Source organism: Emys orbicularis, chromosome 6, assembly GCF_028017835.1.
Source record: "Emys orbicularis isolate rEmyOrb1 chromosome 6, rEmyOrb1.hap1, whole genome shotgun sequence".
NCBI classification, from domain to species: domain Eukaryota; kingdom Metazoa; phylum Chordata; order Testudines; family Emydidae; genus Emys; species Emys orbicularis.
The window spans coordinates 123,090,769-123,112,036 of NC_088688.1; positions in this window are offsets into that span (position 1 = coordinate 123,090,769).

A 21,268-nucleotide genomic window follows, 5' to 3' on the forward strand; every position below is an offset into this window, starting at 1 on the left:
TAAGTCCCATTGGCCTTCAAGGTGACATGTGCCTAAGTCACTTTTTGAAAATATATCTAAGGCTCTTCAGTCATTTAGGATCAGATACTTAAAGATATGTAAGTGTAACTCCCATTGAAATACATTGAAAACTCTTCTGAAAATTTTACTCTAGGTGATAGGCCCAAAGTCACACAGGAAATCTGTGATAGAGCAGGGAATTGAACCCTTGATTCCCAAATCTAAGGCTAGCTCCTGAGCAACTAGATCACACTTCCTCTCAGATGCTCTGGCAGCCCAGTGCCCCAGTGGGGCAGCAAGATATTCAGAAGAAGCTGTTTACAGCCCGGTATTCTCCCACAGAGCAGAGGACCCCTCAGGGAGGGCGCCTTGGTTGCATCATAGTTCCACTCCTATTCAATGACCATCTGATTTTTCCATAAGAAGCTGGTTGGAGAGTCAGGGAAACCTAAACACTATATTGAATTTTAATTTTGCAAAAGCGCATAGTTTTGCATTAGTTTGGATTTTCATGGCCCTTTTATGTAATTTAGATTCCAGATTCTTTGGCACAGGTGCTATCTTCTCATGTGTGTTTGCACAATGCCCAGCACTATGGGGCCCCACTGCTAATGATACATGTCAATGACAGGGATTGGTCCATAGATTGGGTATGCTTTCTTTCCTACACAGGGCAGGCCAGCCTGACTGGATGACGTCATGCTGAGTTTAAAGAGTAGTTAAAATGAAAACCTGGGTTCCCATCCTCAGAGGCTGCAGTAAGTTTAATTAATGTGTGGACAATGCTTTGAGATGTTCTGCCAGAAGGCCCTATACAAGAGCTAAGTAGCCTACTGTATCTGACCATCATTATTAAATCCTTACTAACACAATATAACTACTTGTGGCCCAGATCCATCATCTTTGATGTGCATGGAATGTTGGCAATGAAAAGAACATTGCCAACTATCAGAGGTACTGACAGCATTCTGTAGGAAAGAGGTGAAATGAAGTCACTTAAAACTATCTCAAGTGCCTCGTTTCTTACACAGTTGGGGCAATGCATAGGCACACCACACCATAAGTGACACAGGGAAGGAATCATACTACAGAGAAGTATAATTCCTTGCTTACTTCACTGGTCCATGCCATCAACAAATCGCTACCTTCACAGCCTGCTCTTCTGTATTGGCTTCACCCATTCCTACTCACACAGCTGTAAGGATGTGGAAGAATACAAGGCCTGCATCACCTGTTTACTCCTGCACATCTGAACCGAAGGTCTGGGTAATCTGCTCAGGAGAATATGGCAGGGTGTTGTTCTCCCTTGTATGCCCCCACGCAGTGATGTAGTCCATGCGACAATTAAGCCTTTAAATATCAGTCACCAACAATGCATCAAAATTCATCTCAATGAATCACCCACCGTTTTCACAGTATCACTGCTTTGTTTTTATCTTTTGCATTATTAAGGTGTGGGACCTTTCACCCTCCCCCTCGTCTTTCTCCAGTTAGTCTGCTCCTGTGATGAATCAGGATTCCTTTACTACTCTAATGAGACCACAAGAGGGCCGAGGTGGAGAGGGACTCAATTAGTGCCACAGCTGCTCATTGATATACCTCTGAGGAAGCAACAGACGCCAATGTCATTGAATAGAAGGGAGGATTTTGTGTGCTTTTTTGCAATACAGAGAGAAGAACCAGTAGGAAGGGACAGCAAATCAGGTGGAATGGAAGAGCCAGGTGGATTAGTTGCTGCCTTAACAGGATGAGGAAGAGAAGAGAAGTGAGAAGGCTACTACAACTCCCTTTGCCCTTGTTCCCTACCCCCCTTGCTATCACCTTTGTTGCTGTTGCTACCACACACTTCTGACTTTAGCTGGGCTTTCCTGGGAAGGAGGATGCACAAGGATCTGCTTCTGCCTTTGCAAAACTGAATGAAACTGCAGGGAAGAGGGGCTCTGTTGTGAGCACTGGAAAAAAAAAATCATCATCCCCTGCTCCTGCTTATTTGTCTATTTTTTCACTCTCAACTTTATCATTGTCTGCTGAACACTCAGCTCCCTCCTTGCTGTGTTTTCACAAGGTAGATACCTTCTGTGGAGCAAGATACCCTGGGGGAAGGGAAAGGAGTTGGAAAGGAAAATAAATGAATTGATCAGAAACTCTGGTTAGTTGGGTCAGCAGCTGGTTCCTATGTCAACAGACTTTATGGAGTCTGCAAAGGGGAAAGGCCAAGTACTGATCTTAGAATATTTAAGGAAAACAAGCTTCCTGATTCTTACTGCAGGTTTTAGTTGTGTTTTGGGAACTCCTCCGCTGATATCCAATTCAGCAATGGACTCCATTCCCCCTCCACTCAACCCTGCCAACCCAATTTGTCCCCCTTGCCTCAAAAAGTATCTCCTAGCCCCCATCAGCTCCCTTCAACCCAAGCTTCAGCAGCCAGAAACCACCTCCACACACACCTGCAAACACATTAATGCCAGCGCCTGTTTAAATTCTCTTTCTACTCCACTGATCATAACATTCAGCCCTCTGCCACCCGACACTTCCAGGCTCAGAACAGTCTCTGCTCCTTCTTCCCAGAGAGGCTCCAATACCATCTGCAAGGCCAAACATTTTTCAGTGGCAAATGGCTCTTCAGCTAAAGTTCACTAAACACTGTTTCTGTCAAAAAAATAGGGTTTTCATAACAAAAATGTTTTCATCAGAATCTCTTCAGTTTTCCCAACAAAAACCTGACAATTTTGCTGAAAGCAGCAATGTATTCATGAGTAAGGTACTCCCTTCTCAACCAGTTCAAATCAGAACTATTCCCTCTTCTATCTGACAACCATCATGGTCTCAGAAGTCCTTCCACCAGCTAAACTCCTCCTCCCCGTCCGCTGTCTGCAGCCTATGTGCTACAGGGACAGGAGGATGTAATGGCATGGACAGGCAGCCCTGTACTCTGTCTCGGTAGGTCTAGCCTCACCGAAGCCTGCATTCCCTGTTTATGTGCTTTCTTCCTGTGTTGCAGGACCAGAAGTCTCCCCCCCACATACTGGCAGTAGGTGGTACAGCACCCTATGAGACAATACACAGTCATGAGAATATTGTTAGAGCTTGACCTCATTAGCCCCTAATGACCAGCCAGCCTGATTGTTCTCATCTGTGTTTTTGAGACAAGTCATTTATTTGCTCAGATAGCTACAGAAATGAAAAAATATGGGTGATTTCTTAAATCTATTTATCAACCAGAGTTTAATGAAACACTAATAAGGTTAATGGGCTTAGGAACATATGGATTGCCATCCCATAATAGGTTAGACCAGAGGCCCATAGAGTTCAGTATCCTGTCTATGACAATGGCCAGGTTCAGCTGCTCCAAAGGGAGCTGCAAGAAACCTGTAGAGGGCAATTATGGGATAAGACATTTCCCTCCTAGTCCCCAGTAGCTAGATGTTGGTGTATGCCCATAATCTTGAGGATTCAGATCCTTCCAAAAACTCTTAATTTAAAACCTTTCCTATTATAATGCTGGATAAACTGTTAATTTAATTTGTCTGAGTGCGTTCCATCTGCCATTGGCTTGCTCATTGCCCTAGTTTGAGGAATTTCAAAGGGACCCAACCATAATCTTCTTTGGTTTTGACTAAATTAAATAATTTTGGGCCTGCTGTAAATTTTGCCATCTCACTGCTCCCTCCATATTATTAGCTTACCACCACAGAAGCTAAAAGCCATTCTGCTTTCTCTTTACTGATGTACAAAGCTGTGATTTAATTCAGTGCTGTGTTACTCAAGATCTTCAGTAACACCAGCATAAAAGCAGTCCACTCAAGTGTCCCATGCAAATTCAGAACTTCAGATTCCCCATGAAGGACAAACGTTCTAAGTTGCTTGCTAATAAAATGCAAGAATGGTATAAGACCAAAGGAATCATGCATATGGCCAAAATAAGAAACATCTACTTCAAGCACAGACTGAGAAGAATAAAGCCAATTTGTTTTCAGTTGCCTCAAAAATCTTTTTCAGTCCAGGCCACGGGTGCTGGAACTAGGAATGCTGGAGAGGCAGCAGCATCCTCTGGCTTGACGTGGTTTCCATCATATACAGGGTTTACAGTTTTGTTCAACAACTTTCAGCATCCTTCTTCTCCCCCCTCCCCCCCAAACTATAAAGACTGTTCCAACGCCACTGATCCAGGCTGAATATTGGTTCACATCAAGTCATTTTCCCCTAGGTATTTTGTAGACATCCTTTGATAGAGCTTCTACATCATCAGGAAACATCAGCTGGTATTTTACAACATTTCTTACATTTAAGAGAAACTACACCCCAGGGAAATATATTTTGAATTATATTCTTAACTGCTTGAGAATGCAGAGAGTTGGTGTTTGATCGCTCCTTTCTGATCAGACATTAACTGCATGGGAAGCCACTTCTCCTTGCCAGGCTGTATCGAGCCTATTCATTTAAAAAAAAGAACATGATGGCTCCAAGAAAGTGAAAGAAAAAGTAAAACTGAGTTTTCAGACTGCCAGCACTTCAGACTATTTGTAGTAATGAATCCGTTTCAAGGAAGGTAAGATAATACATTAATCTGTTGCTAAAGCATATGCCACCTATTCAATAATGGAAATTCACATTTCTGTTTCCTTTCATCTGAAAAAAAAAAGCGTTGGTTCCTATACTTACATGGTCCTAACAAAGGCCCTGAGTCAGCTAAGCACTTTGGTGGGACTTGAAGTCAATGGAACTGCTCACATAGTTAACAGGCAAACATTTAGGCCCTGATTCTGCAATGTACGTAAAGTCAGATTAATACTACTATACTATGCCGTTGACCATTCATTTTAATTGAATTTGCTTAGACTGTGTTCGCACCGTTTTCTGTATTTTCTTTGCCATGAGTATTCCAAATTTACCAGGGTGAATAATTGTGCAAGGTGAATTTCAGATTGGATAACTAACCAGTGATGAGACAAATTTCAGAAGTAATATTCAAGCATTCAATTTCAAATTCATGCTCTTGTTGGATAATTGCATAAGTCATCCAACCAGGAAACTAAAATAGTACCACACTACATCTACACCATCCAGTGCTATTTCAAAAGATATACAGAGCCCAATTCTGCTACTTCTACTCATGTTCAACGTTACCTCACACCACAAATGGTCCTACTGAAGCTAATGAGCGATTAGCAACCAGGAAAATAGTGAAATGCATTGAATACACTGTTCATAATTAATTATTTTGTCCTAACTCAAGACGTCTCATGCAGATTCAGTGTTACAACATTTATCTTGTGGTCATGTAGGGGTATACACAGTGGGTTGAGAGGGACTTAGGCAGGGGTAGCAGTGGAAGGATCCATTTTGCAGGGAAGGGAATGGTAGAGAATTAACAGATTATGAAGGAGGAGATTGCAGTGGAAAGCTATTTTACCCAGGAAATGTTACCTTTTTTAGGGATCTATTATAATTTTACCAGCACATCTCTGTTTGAAAGGTTAATCATATTATTCAATAGCAGCAACAGAAATGTAACAACTGGAAAATAGTTAGGATTTATGAGAAAAGCAATAGCATATTTTATATATATATATGCTATTTTTATATGTAAAATATGCTATTGCTTTTCTCATATATATAAAGAGAGAGAGCGCACGCTTTAAAAGCCTTTTCTTTCTACTCTGCGTATCCTTTTTAAAATTCCTTTGTTGTTTCCTTTTCAATTTACACATTACAAAATATGGAACAAGGATATATGTGCGTTGATGTAGGTCATAAAATAATACCTGAGTTACGATAAAGGGATAGCAGCAGTGGAGAACTGGAGTGCAGCCTTCATCAGATACGATGCTTTAACTTTGATTTATACCTTTGCGACTTGGTCCCTTTTGCGCTGACATGACTGCCTGCTTTGCTTCTCTGTAAACAACAAGTCAGAGTCCATCAATCTCCAACAAAACGGACAATTTTTACAAGCTCGTGATAGATTTCTGCAAGCTGACAAATGGGTCTTCCGATGCTTTTCATTGAAAGTGCATGTTGGGGGTTAAGAAATTAGGCAATAAAACAGTAATCAGTGGCTTTGCATACTGAAATCCATGACCGTGAGAGGCTAGAATATTTATTCAAGATGCCTCATGAAAAACCTGAAATAAAAGCAATTTAGAAACACCTTTGCTCACATATTTCCTATATTTTTCTTCTCTCTCTCTCTCTCTTTTTTTTTTTTTTTTTTTTTAATTATTGGGACATTTGTCTGGAAAAACAATCTGAAGAGTTTCACGGGTCAGATCCTTGTTATAGCGCCACTGGTTTCAATGGAATTACTCTGATTTACAGCAATTGAGTATCTGGCCCTAATAATTTTTTCTGCTCCTGCTGCACATTCCTCAACTGGGCCTTGGATTTGCTAGGAAAAAAGGCATTAGGACCTGATCAAATGCTAGTATGGACAAGGCAGTTCTAGTTTTAACCTGCGTTAGCAAGTCCGCTTGCCTTCAGCATTTCATTTTTCTCACAAGCCTTACACCATTTAAAGAACCAGAGTCATTAATTTCACCCTCAGGGTGAGTGACAGAAGACTTCTCTGAATTTGCTCAAATGTCCCACTGTTGCTACTACCCATGTAGCAGTTGTGTTACCAACGCTGAGATCCCCGGTGAGGACAGGCTTTCTCAGCTGCAGGTGGCCTGAATGAGCAAGTCAAAGCAGCATTCTGCCTGGCTGAGGTGAGACTCCTCATGCGTCTCTCTCAGTTAGCAGTGGAACAGGAAGGCCAAGAAGGTTCTTGGGCCTGGAGAGAAGAAGCACTATGGAGAAGGGAGAAAGCATCTTTTCCCTGGGAGCAGAAGTAGTTGAGTGTTCGTGCTTCGGATCTTTCCCTACCGCCCAATAGAAGAAAAGAGTGGAGACAAGAATAAAAAATGGGACCAACTTGGATTTGGTCTCTTCTTTTCTACCTTGCTTTGCTTCTCTTCTGAAAGTCTGGCCACTGTCAGGTATCTCAAGGGGGACACCCAAAAAATGATGGCACCCAACAATCACTGATCACTTTTGGAATTCTTGGCTGAAAAAAAAAAATGAGGAACATGAAGAACTTTCATCAATACTCTAAATGTTGAACAACAAAACTGGTTTTAGATTTAAGACATTTCCCTCTCAATGAGAATTTTCTGCTCTTTTAATTTTTCTGCTACCCTGGATTTGGTCTTTGGCAGTTGGAAAGAAAATCAGGTTATCACTTGGCTAATAGCATCACATGTTGCCTAGAAGATAACTATCGTGCTGGTCCTGCAGCCAGTGGCAATGCAACTACTCTTCCACCTACATTATTTTCTTTAAGGCCCTGATCCAGCAAAGCATGTGCACCAGATGTGTTTATCCAATGAGCAAACAAAAACAATGTCATGTGACTTGTGACTAACCCTGATGAAACAGCACATTACCCATAGTAATGTTGAATATGCTTCGAACCTTATAATCAATTCATCAAGTTTTAAAAATGCATCAACATTGTCTAATGCTTTCCAGTATTGACTAAATCTGGTGGGATTGTGATCTGATTGCAGATCCAACATGATCAGAAAAACAGGCTAAAACTATTAGATAGATTGTTTGACTGCAAATCACTTGCTCAGCTCTAGCATTTAGTTCTACTGAATTATAAACACATACATAGAGATTTGTTTTAAAAGTGCCAAAACTAAAAGCCACAGCGTATGCCAATGTTGGTGCAAACAGCTATTGGGTGTATTCAAATAGAAATTGATACATGCATAATTTACAGTAGGATATTGTGAATCTTAGACCCTATCTACTAGTCTACATAAGAAATTAATGATTGTACTACACTTATCAGATAAGGGAGTTAGGCCTTTAGCTGAAGCAAAAGAGGCTTATGTTGAAGGTTCCTGGTTCAAACTCACTTTTGGCCCAAACACAGTCAGTTACACATGGAAATCAAGTACTGCAACTGTGCCCCTGCATACATAGGTAGAATTTTTGTGGGCATAATTTAGCTGACCATTTACAAATAATTGGCTCACAGTCAGATCTGAAAGCACAGCAGACAGCAGGGTAGTAACTGATAATATTTTGCACTTTCATCCAAAGATCTCAAAGCACTTTACAAATATTTACAATTATTGCCTTTAATTTTGCTGATTTTCCCTCAGATAAGATTACCCTGGTATTTGTAACTCAACAGTTGAATGACTGTAAAAAGTACAGGTGAGGTAGGATATATACATTTTGGGATAAGTCCAGCCCTTTTCTGGTCCCTGATCCAGTGAAGTCATTAGGAATCTTTTCATGGACTTTGGTGAGAGTTTGTGCACAATGGCAGAGGGGAGGGAAGAGAGAGAAATAGGGAACACATACATAGAGATTTCCCCTTTTGTTAGAGTCAGGAAGGATACCTCCCTATTACAGTGGCTCTCAGCTTCTGTCTGTGGCATACTGAGGATTGCAAGCTATCACTTAATAGCAAGGAGGTTTCTGGGTCCCACTTGCAGGATAAGGGGCTCTGTAGAAATGCGTGCAAATCTGTAGACAGCCAGGCTATAAAAAGGTGGAGTGAGTTGTGCCTCTGTTTTAGGGAGCAGTCTGCTTTGTCAGTCTCTGTCTTTGGGGTCTTTTTTATTGCATTATGATGCAACCTTCCCACAAGGATATTTTATGTTTTTACATAATTTCTGTGTGTACGCCATGAACGTAACACTATTCACTGGCAGGTGCAGCTGGTTAGAGTCTGCACGTGTGTCTCCAAGTGAACACCCTCTGTTTGTTAGGTGGGGCTATAGCCAGCTAGGTTATATACTACCATCAGCAGCACATGCTAGACATTCAGAAGTGCACCACTCGGTCCATTGCATCAGCCCACTGAGTGGAATATTTCCATACTCTGGCAGGGTTCATGGAGCAGATCATACTGCTTCTCTGTTCTCCATCTCTGTACTGGTCAGCAGAGGATTTGCCTTGTCATGTTAAAATATTTGTTATGTGACCGTATACGTATGAGGCAGAAACTGGAATGTCAGGTACTGAAGAGCCACAGAATGGGCGTAGCTGTCATTGGTATAGCATCAGCACAGATAAAACTCACTGTGAGTGTGTAGTGAGAAAGCTAAAACAGGATTTACATGTTTTTGGGGGGAGTGGGGGGAAGGAAGAGATGGAACTAGGAAGATAAGTGATAGAATAAAGGCTTGCTTACCATATAATCAGAATGATATGCTCTGTGTCTGATTTATGGAGACACAATATACTCACCTTGAAAAGAAGGCAAGGAGCAAATTGAAGCACTAGGTGATCTGTATTCAAGCACATTTAAGATCAAGAATTTCTTGAAACTGTATTTTGCCTCGTTGTGAATCGGACATCTAGTAATGTATGAGAGACGTCTGACGAAGTGGGTGTTCACCCACGAAAGCTTATGCTCCAATATGTCTGTTAGTCTATAAGGTGCCACAGGACTCTTTGTTGCTTTTTACAGATCCAGACTAACACGGCTACCCCTCTGATGTATGAGAGAGTATCACATGATTTGATTGTCTCCAATAAATACTATAGATACAAAACTAACAGATTCCAGGCCCAAAGAAGCCCCTTCATGATTGTATCCCACCAACGCTATGACGAATGATATAGCTTTTTACAAAGTACTGTATATGAGCAAAAAGTCATCAACATCATAGAAATAGGAATCTCAGAAATGTAGGATAGAAAGGACCTCAATAGGTCATCTAGTCCAGTCCCCTGCACTGAGGCAGGACTACGTATAATATAGAACTTCCCCAACAGGTGTTTGTCTAGCATGTTCTTAAACACCTCCGATGACAAATTCCACAAACTCCCTAGGTAATTTATTTCAGTGTTTAACTACCCATACAGTTAGGAAGTTTTTCCTAATGGCTAACCTAAATCTTCCTTGCAGCAATTTAAGCCCATTATTTCTTGTCCTGTCTTCACTGGATAAGGAGAACAATTTATCACAACAATTTATTATAACAACCTTTATGTACTTGAAGACTTATGTCCCCACTCAGTCTTCTTTCTCCAGACTAAACAAACCCATTTTTATTCAATCTTTCTTCATAGCTCATGTTTTCTAGACCTTTTATCATTTTTGTTGCTTTCCTCTGGATTCTCTCTAATTTGTCCACATCTTTCCTGAAGTGTGATGCCCAGAACTCGACAGACTACACATTTTTTTAAATAATTGCTGGACATTGTTCTGAACCAGAATTCCACCCCGAGCTCCAAAAGGATGGTGCAGAGTCACCCACCCCTTTCTTTAGGCTGTAGGCACTTTGCACAGTTGAGTCCTCAGGATTTATTCACTCCTTTTTCTGGCATATCTCCCATTTTTGCCTTGAGTCTGAATCACTTAAAAACTGAGTAAGGCTTTCAAATTGTGGTCCAACATTTGTAGTTATGCAGGTAAATACAACGTAATCAAAGGCACAAGTTAAGAAGGGGTCAGGATGAATTCCCTGTATCCTACTCCCAGGTACAGTGCTGGAGAATTAAACAGGAATGTTATAGGGTTTTGTTGTTGTTTCTTTTTAATTGACCTCTGAAGCATCAGGGATTGGCAATTGCCAAAGGCAGATGCTGGACCTGAGTCGATGGTAAGATTCACAGCCACATATCCTATTCCTGAGTGCAGCTGTGGCAATCACCCCAGGACTCAGACCCAAGGTCGGAGGAAGCCTAATATGGCTGTGGACGTGGGACTCAGAGCTTGGTCCCAATCAAGTCAATGGAAAAATTCCCACTGGTCTGAATAGTACAGGATCAAGCTTTTACTCTCTTGTGGGGCAGTGGGCAAGCTAGTCATAATGTGGTTTAAATCTTTTTTCCAGTTTATGTGAAATATTCTTAAACTAAACTACTTCTTGCACAATCAAAATGGTTCCAGCCACTTCACTCATTAGCACTCTAGCAAAATGCCTCTAACTAATCAGGGTGCTAATATTTATTATATCACAGTAATTAATTTAAAAGTAACACACAACTCTGCTTACCTCTTTGGTCCACGTTGATATTTGACTTTTTTTTTAAATCCATCAACTGTACACCCAACTGAAATCCAATTAAATACGGTCATATTATTGCACATAATGAATTCAGTAAGTAACTTTTAAAAAAAAGCACTGAAAAATAAAGCAAAACAAGAATGTTAGAGATAAACCAATGTGATTCAGTGAAGTTTGGGTACTGTTGGATTTTGGAGGATGGCTGGCATTTTTGTTACTCATGTATGATGAGTTGACTAATTTGAAACAACACCCCCAAACCAGTCTTGGAAGAATAAGGACAAGAGGGAGTCTATGCAGTTGCAGCCTACTTATTTTTATTGAATAATTCAGAGAACTCCATTTCCTTATATCATGGTCCTCTCTCTCTCTCTCTCTATATATATATATAATCAAATGAAAGCATCAAAAACAATAACCCCTTCTGCAAAATAAAATAAATAAATAAATGTCCAGTTAAAATTTAAACTACTGAACAGTCTCAGACAGAGGACTTTCCCCTGATAGAGCATTTCACTAGGGGACCTGGTCTGCTTTTATGCATTTATTTTTCAATTAGAGAAATGTTTGCTTCCCCTTATCTTTCTTATACATGTCTCCCCAATACGATTAGCCCCATGAGCAACCCAGGAAACATCTTTCTTCCATTAACCTGCTGCTCCTAGTCTCATGAAATATTTATGAGACATCACTATCATATTATTTGTATTACAATAATGCTTTAAGTGAGATAAGTACCTCACTGTGCTGGGTTCTATGCAAATAGGTTGAGAGAGAATTCCTGTTCCTAGGAGCTTACAATCTAAATGGACAAGACGTGAGAGAAAGGAAGTGCTATTATTCCAATTTTACAGATAGGAAACTGAGGCACAGAAGGATAAAGTCATTTGCCCAAGGTCACACAAAAAGAGTCTATAGTAGAGGCAAGAACAGAACCCAGATTTCAGTTCTTTCATTACAAGACCATCCTTCCTGGTCATGAGGACACAGAAACAAAATGGTGGAGAGTTTTCATCTTTAATATTCATTATTATTTGTATTACCCCAAAAGGTAATAGATATTTAACATATAGTTAAGATGACAAGGACCAGACCCCAACAACATTTCTATTATAATGCTGCTAGCCAGAAGTTTGTTGGTAACAGATATTATTGGCAGATTTTTGGAACAGAGATCTACATGGCAGTAGTTACATCATAGTAGAATGCTATCATTCCAATAAATTCTCAGTAGAGATGGATCCAAATTAAAACCATTGAAACCCTCCTGAACTTTGGGGACGGGAAGAGGGTGGTGTTGAAATCCATACCTAGATCCAGACCCAAATTTTGCAAATATATCTTCTTATGGATAAAACTACCTCTTATTATAACGGGTAAAACCAACCTTGTGGATCTGACAACCCTGAAGTTTGGGGTGTTTGAAATCTGGATTTTTTTGGGTGGGAGGACAGGGGTTGGGAGCAGCATGAGCAGACTTTCAATTCCCACTAAAAATCTACACACAGTAAGATTTAGGAGCCAATTTTGCATTTCTTGCACAGTCAATAATCTGAAGACAGTTGTGTTTTAAAGGTGCATAAGGAATGAAAGACCAAGCTCTTAATTCTCATATTCCTTACACTACAACTACCCTAACTCTCAAAGTTGAAGTGGGTTTAGTGTTATGGATTAAATCAATATCTGCATTTACAGTAACAAAATGAAATTCAGAAGTAGCATCTGAGAGCAAGCTAGAAGGAAAAAATAAATCTGTTGTAGAACTGATATGGAAGATTATTTTAAATCTCAAAAAAGTGCAAACTCATAGGGAAATAATCTAAAAATTGAGAAGCCAAGAGGAAGAGTTTTCATCAAAGCATCTACAACACAAAATAATAAAAAGGTAAAGGTTCTTTCTAGCTGAATAACAGCTGTTGCCTCTTGATCTGACAGAGATCATCAGTTTCGTAATGTGATTAAAGGTTTTGACTTAAGTATTCAAGAGGCCATATTTAACCACATTGCTGGTCTTGAAATATTAATGCTGGGGATAATTAGCAGGGAGCCACTTTGGAAAGAAAATCCAGCATTAATATTGATGCTTATTAATATTTATTGATATACAGAGTTAAAGGGCAATACTGCTTGAAAAAATATGGTATCATGGAGTTCAGGTTTATTGTTGCTCAGTGACGTCTTGAACAAATTTGCTCAGGGTACGAGTAAAAGGATGGATTCCCCTGACCCCCTCCAAGAGCCAGTCCTGTAAACTGCACCTGAGTTCTGAAGGTAAAACTGGGTTCTCTCATACATCATCATCAGCAAGAGAAATGAAGAACTCAGCTACACCTGTTCAACTTGATAGTCTTTGCAGGTGTAAAGCACTCGATTCCCACTGAAAGGCAATGGGAGTTAGGCCTCTAAACACCAATCTCTGCATTCAAAAATCCTCTGCCAAGTAAATTTGATTAGAAGCCACTGATGGATTTGAAATATCAATCCCCACAGAACTGTAATTGCACTTCTAGGAACTCGCAGAGGAGAACTTCACTTTTCCATTTAACATCAAAGAAACCCAAATATTTAAAAGAATGAAAATGCACATTTAAGGCACCCACACAATCTTTACCATGTACATCCTAGTAGAACACCCCATCAGCCTCTCTTCTTCCTTCCTTTCATAGCTACTTTATGTTGTGCTTCCATACACAAAGAGGAAAAACATGATTTTTCCAGCCTAAAATGTTAATTAAGAGGAAAACAGCAAGAAAGAAAAGTAGTCTCCGTAAGTGAACACACTGTGTAGGACAGACTACAGCAATTCTATGAACAGTGGATGCCAAATTCCACATGTAGACACAGTTCTAACAAACGTTATATGTGCAATACACAAATGAGAAGGCACTGCAATTTCTTAGCTATATACACAACTTTTTTTAAAAATCAAGAATCTTTTGTTTGTTTAACGTGCGCCTCTTTTAGCATTTGATTTTGTTTCATGGACTTTTTTTCTGGGCACTTAAATCCACAACATATAACAGGAGACATTTTAATTTGAGAAAAAACACTGCACTGATACAGTGATCGTGTCACCACCATTCTCCCATCTTCCCTTTGTCATCTCCCAGCCTCCCTTTACATCTGGGCAGGCTTTAAGAAATCTGCTCTCTTTTGCTGTCCACATGACAAATTTGAAGACACCACTTCAGTAGTACAACTTGTAGGCAGCGGCGGCTCCAGGCACCAGCGCTCCAAGCACGTGCCTGGGGCGGCAAGCCGTGGGGGGCACCCTGCTGGTCCCTGCAAGGGCGGCAGTCAGGCTGCCTTCAGAGGCGTGTGTGTGGGAGGTCCGCTGGTCCTGCAGATTTGGCGGCAATTCGGCGGCGGGTACGCCGAAGCCGCGGGACCGGCGGACCTCCCGCAGGCAAGCCGCCGAATCAGTGGGACTGGGGACCTCCCACAGGCAAGCCGCCAAATCCGCAGGACCGGGGACCTCCCACAGGCAAGCCGCCAAATCCGCAGGACCGGGGACCTCCCGCAGGCAAGCCGCCAAAGGCGGCCTGCCTACTGTGCTTGGGGCGGCAAAAAAGCTAGAGCCGCCCCTGCTTGTAGGTAGAATGCCAAATTGTGCACAATACATTGATTGTACATATGCACTGGGACTATACCTAGGATGATTAGTACTCTGTTCATTCTTCTCCTAGAAATGCTGTATTTTCATTGGCTGGGGCTAGAAGGCGTATCTATGTAGGTATGCTAGCTTAGTGTCAGATTACACTTGTATAATTGTTGGAACGTGAAATCTTAATGAGTAGGGAAAGATTGCCTACAGCTTGCGCTTTCTCTCACCCAAAAGATGTGGACTATGTCTTTCTGAGGCCTGTGTAGGGCCAGAAAGAAATCAGGAGTTGGTATAATGTTGGTCCAGTTTAGAGTAAGGCATTTTAGATTTGCTGTCACAGGAGAGACTGAATGGTTAGTTGTGGATGGACTGAGCAGTCTCAGAACTTCTGTTTATTGTCAAGGCTCAGCAGAGCTAAAGTAGTTTGGGTGTTTACACTGATCATTTCCCTATTTCCCAATATTTGAGTTTCTTCTAAGTTCAACCTTCATTCTGATTTGTCTGCATTTCTTGGGGTATTTTTGATAGCTACAGTATTGTTTCAATTCTCTCTTTTTTTTTAATGCTGTAAATGACTCACTCAGCTTTTAGCCTTATATTTGATTACATTTTAACTAGATTTTTGTCCAGGCATTATTATGTATTCTGGACTGTAAACATTGTTCATATCCCATGTAATGTATTCACAGTAATTTGAAACCAGCAAATACAGGCTGGTCAGATTTATAAACAGATTTTTCTCCTACTGACAATATTAGTTTAAGTATTTACAGTTAATTTAATTAGACTTCTTGTATTCTAGAAGGTGAATTGAGTATAAACTAGTTAACAGTTTCAGGCCAAGGGATTTGAGGTTTGGAGTGGCTTCTCAGTTACACTGGTGTGGCGGGGCGACGAGTCACCGGCGTGGCACCTCCTGCTGGTCATCTCGGGAATTAGCTCTTTTCCAGCTCCAGAGCGCCCTGTTCAGGCCAGTGTCTCGCCTGCCGCTGGCCCCGTTTCCCTCCCAGACCTCGGTGCCCTTTGCCCAGGGGTTCTGCCCCAGCAGTATCCCACAATCTGGGTCTCCCCACCCAGGGGAACCCCCAACCCTCTAGCCCCACCTTACCTCAATGGCTACTGCCAGTCTCCATCTAGCCCCCGCTCATTGGGGCAGACTGCAGTCTGTAAACCACTCATCATTGGCAACGGGGGCTAGGACCTTCTGCCTTTGCCTATCTCTGGGCTGCCCTTCTGCAGCCCCAGTACCTATTTGGGCCTTTTGGCAAGGCCTGCAGCCTGGGGTTTTTCCTGGCTGGAGCTCCCCAGCTCCCTCTGCCCTTCCCCAACACTGCTCCACCTCAGGTACCTTTCTCAGCTCCTAGGCAGCCCGGTCCTTCTCTCTCAGAAAGCTAGAGAGAGAATGTGTGTCCTCTTGAGCTCCTGGCTCGTAGCCCTTTTATAGGGCCAGCTGTGGCCTGATTGGGGCATGGCCTCAGCTGTGGCTGCTTCCCCAATCCGCCACAACCCTCTCCAGGGCTGCTTTTAACCACGCCAGGCAGGAGCAGGGTGACCACCCCACTCCAACTGGTTTAAAACTGGTGCAGTTGAGAGGAGAATCAGGACCATATCCAGCAAGTGGCTGAAAGGAAGCTTCTCTCAAACATGAAGGAATCTCACCCTCCTTTATCTTGCAGTTCAAGAACTCTGGCATAACATTAAACATCACCAAACTTCAGGGGAAAATTAAAACAAGAGTCCTTGTGTCTGGCCATTTGTGCATCTTGGGGAAGGAGAGGCTGTACACCATCTTAGTAGCTCCCTGATCCTTCTACCACTGGGGGCTGGCCTGGACCTGAGGAATAACTTAGAGCAATTTTTGGACTGCTCTAAGTTGCAATGACAGCAATGGCTCCTTAATTAGCCATTCTGGCAGCTGAGGATTACCAGAGCAATTCTACAAAGTGGCCACAGCTCAGCTGCCACCACCAGGGTGGTGTGTACTGGGAGAAAATGGCTATGGTGGGTCTACACCATCGTCTATAGTATACACTACACTAGGTCAGCGGATCTCTAGGTTATCTATTAAAAGTAATTTAAGGGTGCTTTGTATTGTTGGATGAGCACTAAGCAGTCTTAATCAAGAGACGGAACTGACTATAAATACTATAAAATACTCTGCCGAGACTTAAAAGTAGGACAGCCAAATAAAGCTATTTTCACATTTGTTCTCCTTACATTTTAAAACAAATGTACCCTTATGTGTGCTACGTAAGGAAGCATAGACTGTTCCAAACCATACAAAGTGCAGCTTTTCAATAAATGGAGTGGGTCAAAACAAAGAGATGCTGATTTACAACCACTGACGATCTGGACCACTGTGTTCTCTCTTTCGCTCTCTCTCGGTTTCATTGATCTATTATTGCCTTGCTCCACACCTGGAGACATCTCCTGGGAGTTCGAGCCATTAGTGCTTTTTTCCCTCCTTCATAGCCATTGGGAAAAAAAGATATTTTCCGTATTTACTAGAGCCTCTCTGCTTGCACCAGTGAAACAGGGGTAACTGTTTAGCTGGACTAGGGATGAGTGGAATTGATATAACTTTAATCAAAGTATGTGAGAAATATGACTGGAGATTAGCTGGTCTACAGCCCTATGGAGCCAAGGAATTCCTGTGACAATGCATTGCAGTATGGTTTAAGATAGTGGGATCAAGTGAATTTGGATAACTACATAGTGCTATACATAAGGTAGGCCAAATTTATCTGTGATGTAATTAAGTCAATAGTGTTATGCCAGGAGTTCATTTCATCAGCTCTATTTTCTTCTTTTCAGTCCACTTTGTAATTGGCAAGGCATCACCATGACTTGTAGGCTTGTTGGAAGCCTCAGCAGAGAGGACTGACTGAGCATGGAGACTCAACTACCCTCCCACTTTATGTCAGCACTGATGCACTGGTACCTGGGGATACCAGGGTGAGCAGCAGGCATTCAGATACAACAGTAATGGGCAACCTTGTAGAAAACTAGACAAATGGAAAGAATAGGACAAATCCTCAGTTGGTGTTAATGGATGTAGCTCCATTGACTTCATTTATGCCATCCGAGCGTCGGGCCTTCAGTGTGGAGAAGTTTATATATGTCATACATGTTATGCGATTAAACAGAGGATCTCTGCCTAAGGAGCTATCAATCCAGTACTACACTCACTTTTTCCTATAGGAAGAAAAAAATCCAAACCTACCCTACACTTGTGACCAGAAATCCCCACACACAACAATTCCTCTCAACTGAAAGGAAAAGAATTATTTAGGCAGATTCCCACTATAAAAAACAGAAGTGCATTCTTTGTCATGCAAAATGTTTGGCGACAACATTCATTAGAGAGAACCACCATCTAATTTTGTACTATCAAGTATTTTTTCCCCACAGTCACTATGGTATGTCTACACTACAAAATTATGTCGACCTAAATTACATTGATATACAGACAAGGCAGTAATTAAATTGCTTTTGCATGTCCACACTATGCTTCATGTGTCGGCGGCGTGCGTCCTCATTACCAACACTTGACTTGCATGTATCAGTAAGGAGTATTGTTTGCATATATTGAATGGACTATTTGCCTATCAATTTTGTGTTTGAGTTGCTACTATTCTCCCAGTAAGGATGGTGATGAGGCACTGGATATGTCTCTTCCAGCATAAATGAGCATTTTAAGCATGAAATGTCTAAGTAGAAATACTCTCTATGTAAAATCTGAAATTCACCTAACAATTAGGAAATTAATTAGAGAAACAAGTATTAAAAACATCCTGGTTAACTATTTAAGACTATTAAAATGGTAGATGGTAAAGAACAAATAACATCTAAATAAAAATGCCAAATAGAAAAAAAATGTAGATTTAAATAAAAAAATGATTTTTGGAAAAAACAAAACAAAACAAAAAAACAATAACACCATGATTTTAATCCACCCTGCTCTTAAGTCATGCAGGCATATTTGAAAGTGTTACCAATGGTGCCCACACATGAGTATTTACATTGGAAATTAGCCTAAAAGTTCCCTATAGTGATGTATGTAATGTACCATGGGATTTATATTTCCAATCAAACCATCTGCACTGAGATTCACCAGCCTGAAGCACCCCACTCCTAGCAAGACCCAGTGATACGGCACTTCTACCTCAGTTTCTGCACAAGATCTTTGGTCTACTCCTGTGATAGAGGTGATTCAATGCGTTGGCCAAACCATTTTAAAGCATACAAGCCCTTCTGGGGTTACAGAGTCCCTTAGCACAAATCTAAAACCAACATCAAAACAGAAGAGCCTTCAGCCCCCTTCCTTACAGGTGGGCTCTCAGAACCAATGGCCTGACTCACTGTCTAACCACCAGCCCCTAGCTGTAATCAGCCCAAACCTCTGGGTCAGGTCCACCCTCTTACCAGGGTCCTCCGATGGGCCTCAGCCTAGCTTCTTGCCTCCACATCAGATCAGCCGGTCAGCTCTCCTTCCCAGCCAGCCCTCCGTTTCTGGCCTTTCCTCCTTTTAAGTCCCAAACCCTTCACAGGCATAGTGGGGTGCAGCAAACAAAACTGGGGTGACTATCCCAAGGTCTCCTGACCCTTAAAGGAGCAGACTGACCTTTTGTGTGATCCATTATGGCTCAAAAGCAAAGTATAAAAGAAGGAAAAAATTGCTACTGGAGATCAGGAATGGAGAGTCCATAGCACATCACAGTCAGTCCTTCCAGTGGCTGTACTATTGTTTCTCCAACTCTTATGATTTGATCACAAATCCCACAATATTTGATGTTTCACCCAAAGCCCCAGCTTCTGGAAACATCGATCTTGTGATCATCTCAGCTTCCATTAAAAAATGCAAGTTTCTAGCCCATGCTAGGGGTTAGAACACATAAACCTGAGTGCACTCTAAGGGCTCACAATTCAGAAGAAAAATAAAAAAAACCCCACACTTATTTTTAAAAAAAATCTCATTATTTTAAAACCTGTTTCATAATGTCTGAATGTTTGAGGTTAGCAAAACTACAGCTAACTACGGGACATCTTTATTTCTAACATGTGCCAGGTGGAACAAGCTATTCCACCAGTCCAGGAACGTGTATTCTAGCCACACCTCTTCTTACTTCCAGCATACTCACTATGTGAGAGGGAGAGGGTCCTGCAGTCGGTGGCATAGAGCCTGCTGTGTAAGGTTTATGCTACATGGGAATTCCCCTGCAAAGGGTTTCCCCAGCTGGCTGTTTATGTCAGCTCTCCATCTCCTTTGTGTCACTGGAATAGCAACAAAGAGTAAACTGGTGACAAAGATCTGGCCCTTTCTGTTTAAGGCCTGGTCGACACTAGAACAGTGGTTCTCAAAGCCAGTCCACTGCTTGTGCAGGGAAAGCCCCTGGCGGGCCGGGCTGGTTTGTTTACCTGCTGCATCCACAGGTTTGGCCGATCGTGGCTCCCACTGACCTCGGTTTGCTGCTCCGGGCCAATGGGGGCTGCGGGAAGGGCGGCCAGAACATCCCATTGGCCTGGAGCAGCGAACCGCGGCCAGTGGGAGCCGCGATCGGCCGAACCTGCGGACGCAGCAGGTAAACAAACCGGCCCGGCCCGCCAGGGGCTTCCCCTGAACAAGCGGCGGACCGGCTTTGAGAACCACTGCACTAGAACATTAGGTTGGTTTAATTAGGCTGGTCAGTGGTGTGAAAAATCCACAGCCCTGAGCCCCGTTGTTAAGCCAACCTAAGTCCCAAAGTAGACAGCACTCGGTTGATGGAAGAATTCTTCTCTCGGGGAGGTGGATTACCTACACTGACAAGAAAACCCCTCCTGTCAGTATAGGTAGCGTCTACACTGATGCGCTACAGCCGTGCAGCTGCAGTGGCGTGGCTGTCCACCATAGCATTTTAAGTGCAGACAAGTCCTAACATTCCAGTTGAATTGAGTTCCAGTGGAAATTCTTTTGCAGTTAACAAATGTCCAGCTTCATTCCAAATTAGTATTTCAACAAAGCAAAACCTCTGCAACATTTGGAAGGGAAAAATAATCTCCTGATGTAGTAAATAATCTCTTGGCAGCACTATTTTTGAAAATAAATATTTTCTTTTTTTACTAAGCCTTCACCATCTGTTTAGCCTTCTAATTACAAATGCATGAGCATGTAATTCACAAACATGTCATATAAAGTAAAATAGAAATTATTTAGATCTTTGCTTCTGTATTTCCAGGTCTTAATTCAACTCAGCAAGCATCTGCTTTATGTTTCTCTCATGTTTCAGACAGTGGGAGAAATTGTTCCCTTGATGCAGGGAATTCTCTGCCATACTTTACAGAAATACACCAAGATACATTGCAGATGCAGAAATAAAGTTTCCAGACACCATTAATCATTGTTTCTCGGAGCAGCTAGGCCTGGAACCCACCAGGGGAGAGGCAAGTCTTGATTCAGTCCTAAGTGGAGCACAGAATCTGGTCCAAGATTGTCGCTGAGCTGCTCAGTAATAACGACCATAATATAAGTAAATTTAACATCCTGGGGCGGGGGGGGGGGGATACCAAAGAAGCCCACCACCGTAGTATTTAATTTCAGAAAGGGGAGCTACACAAAAATGAGGAAGCTAATTAAATGGAAATTAAAAGGAACAGTCACAAGAGT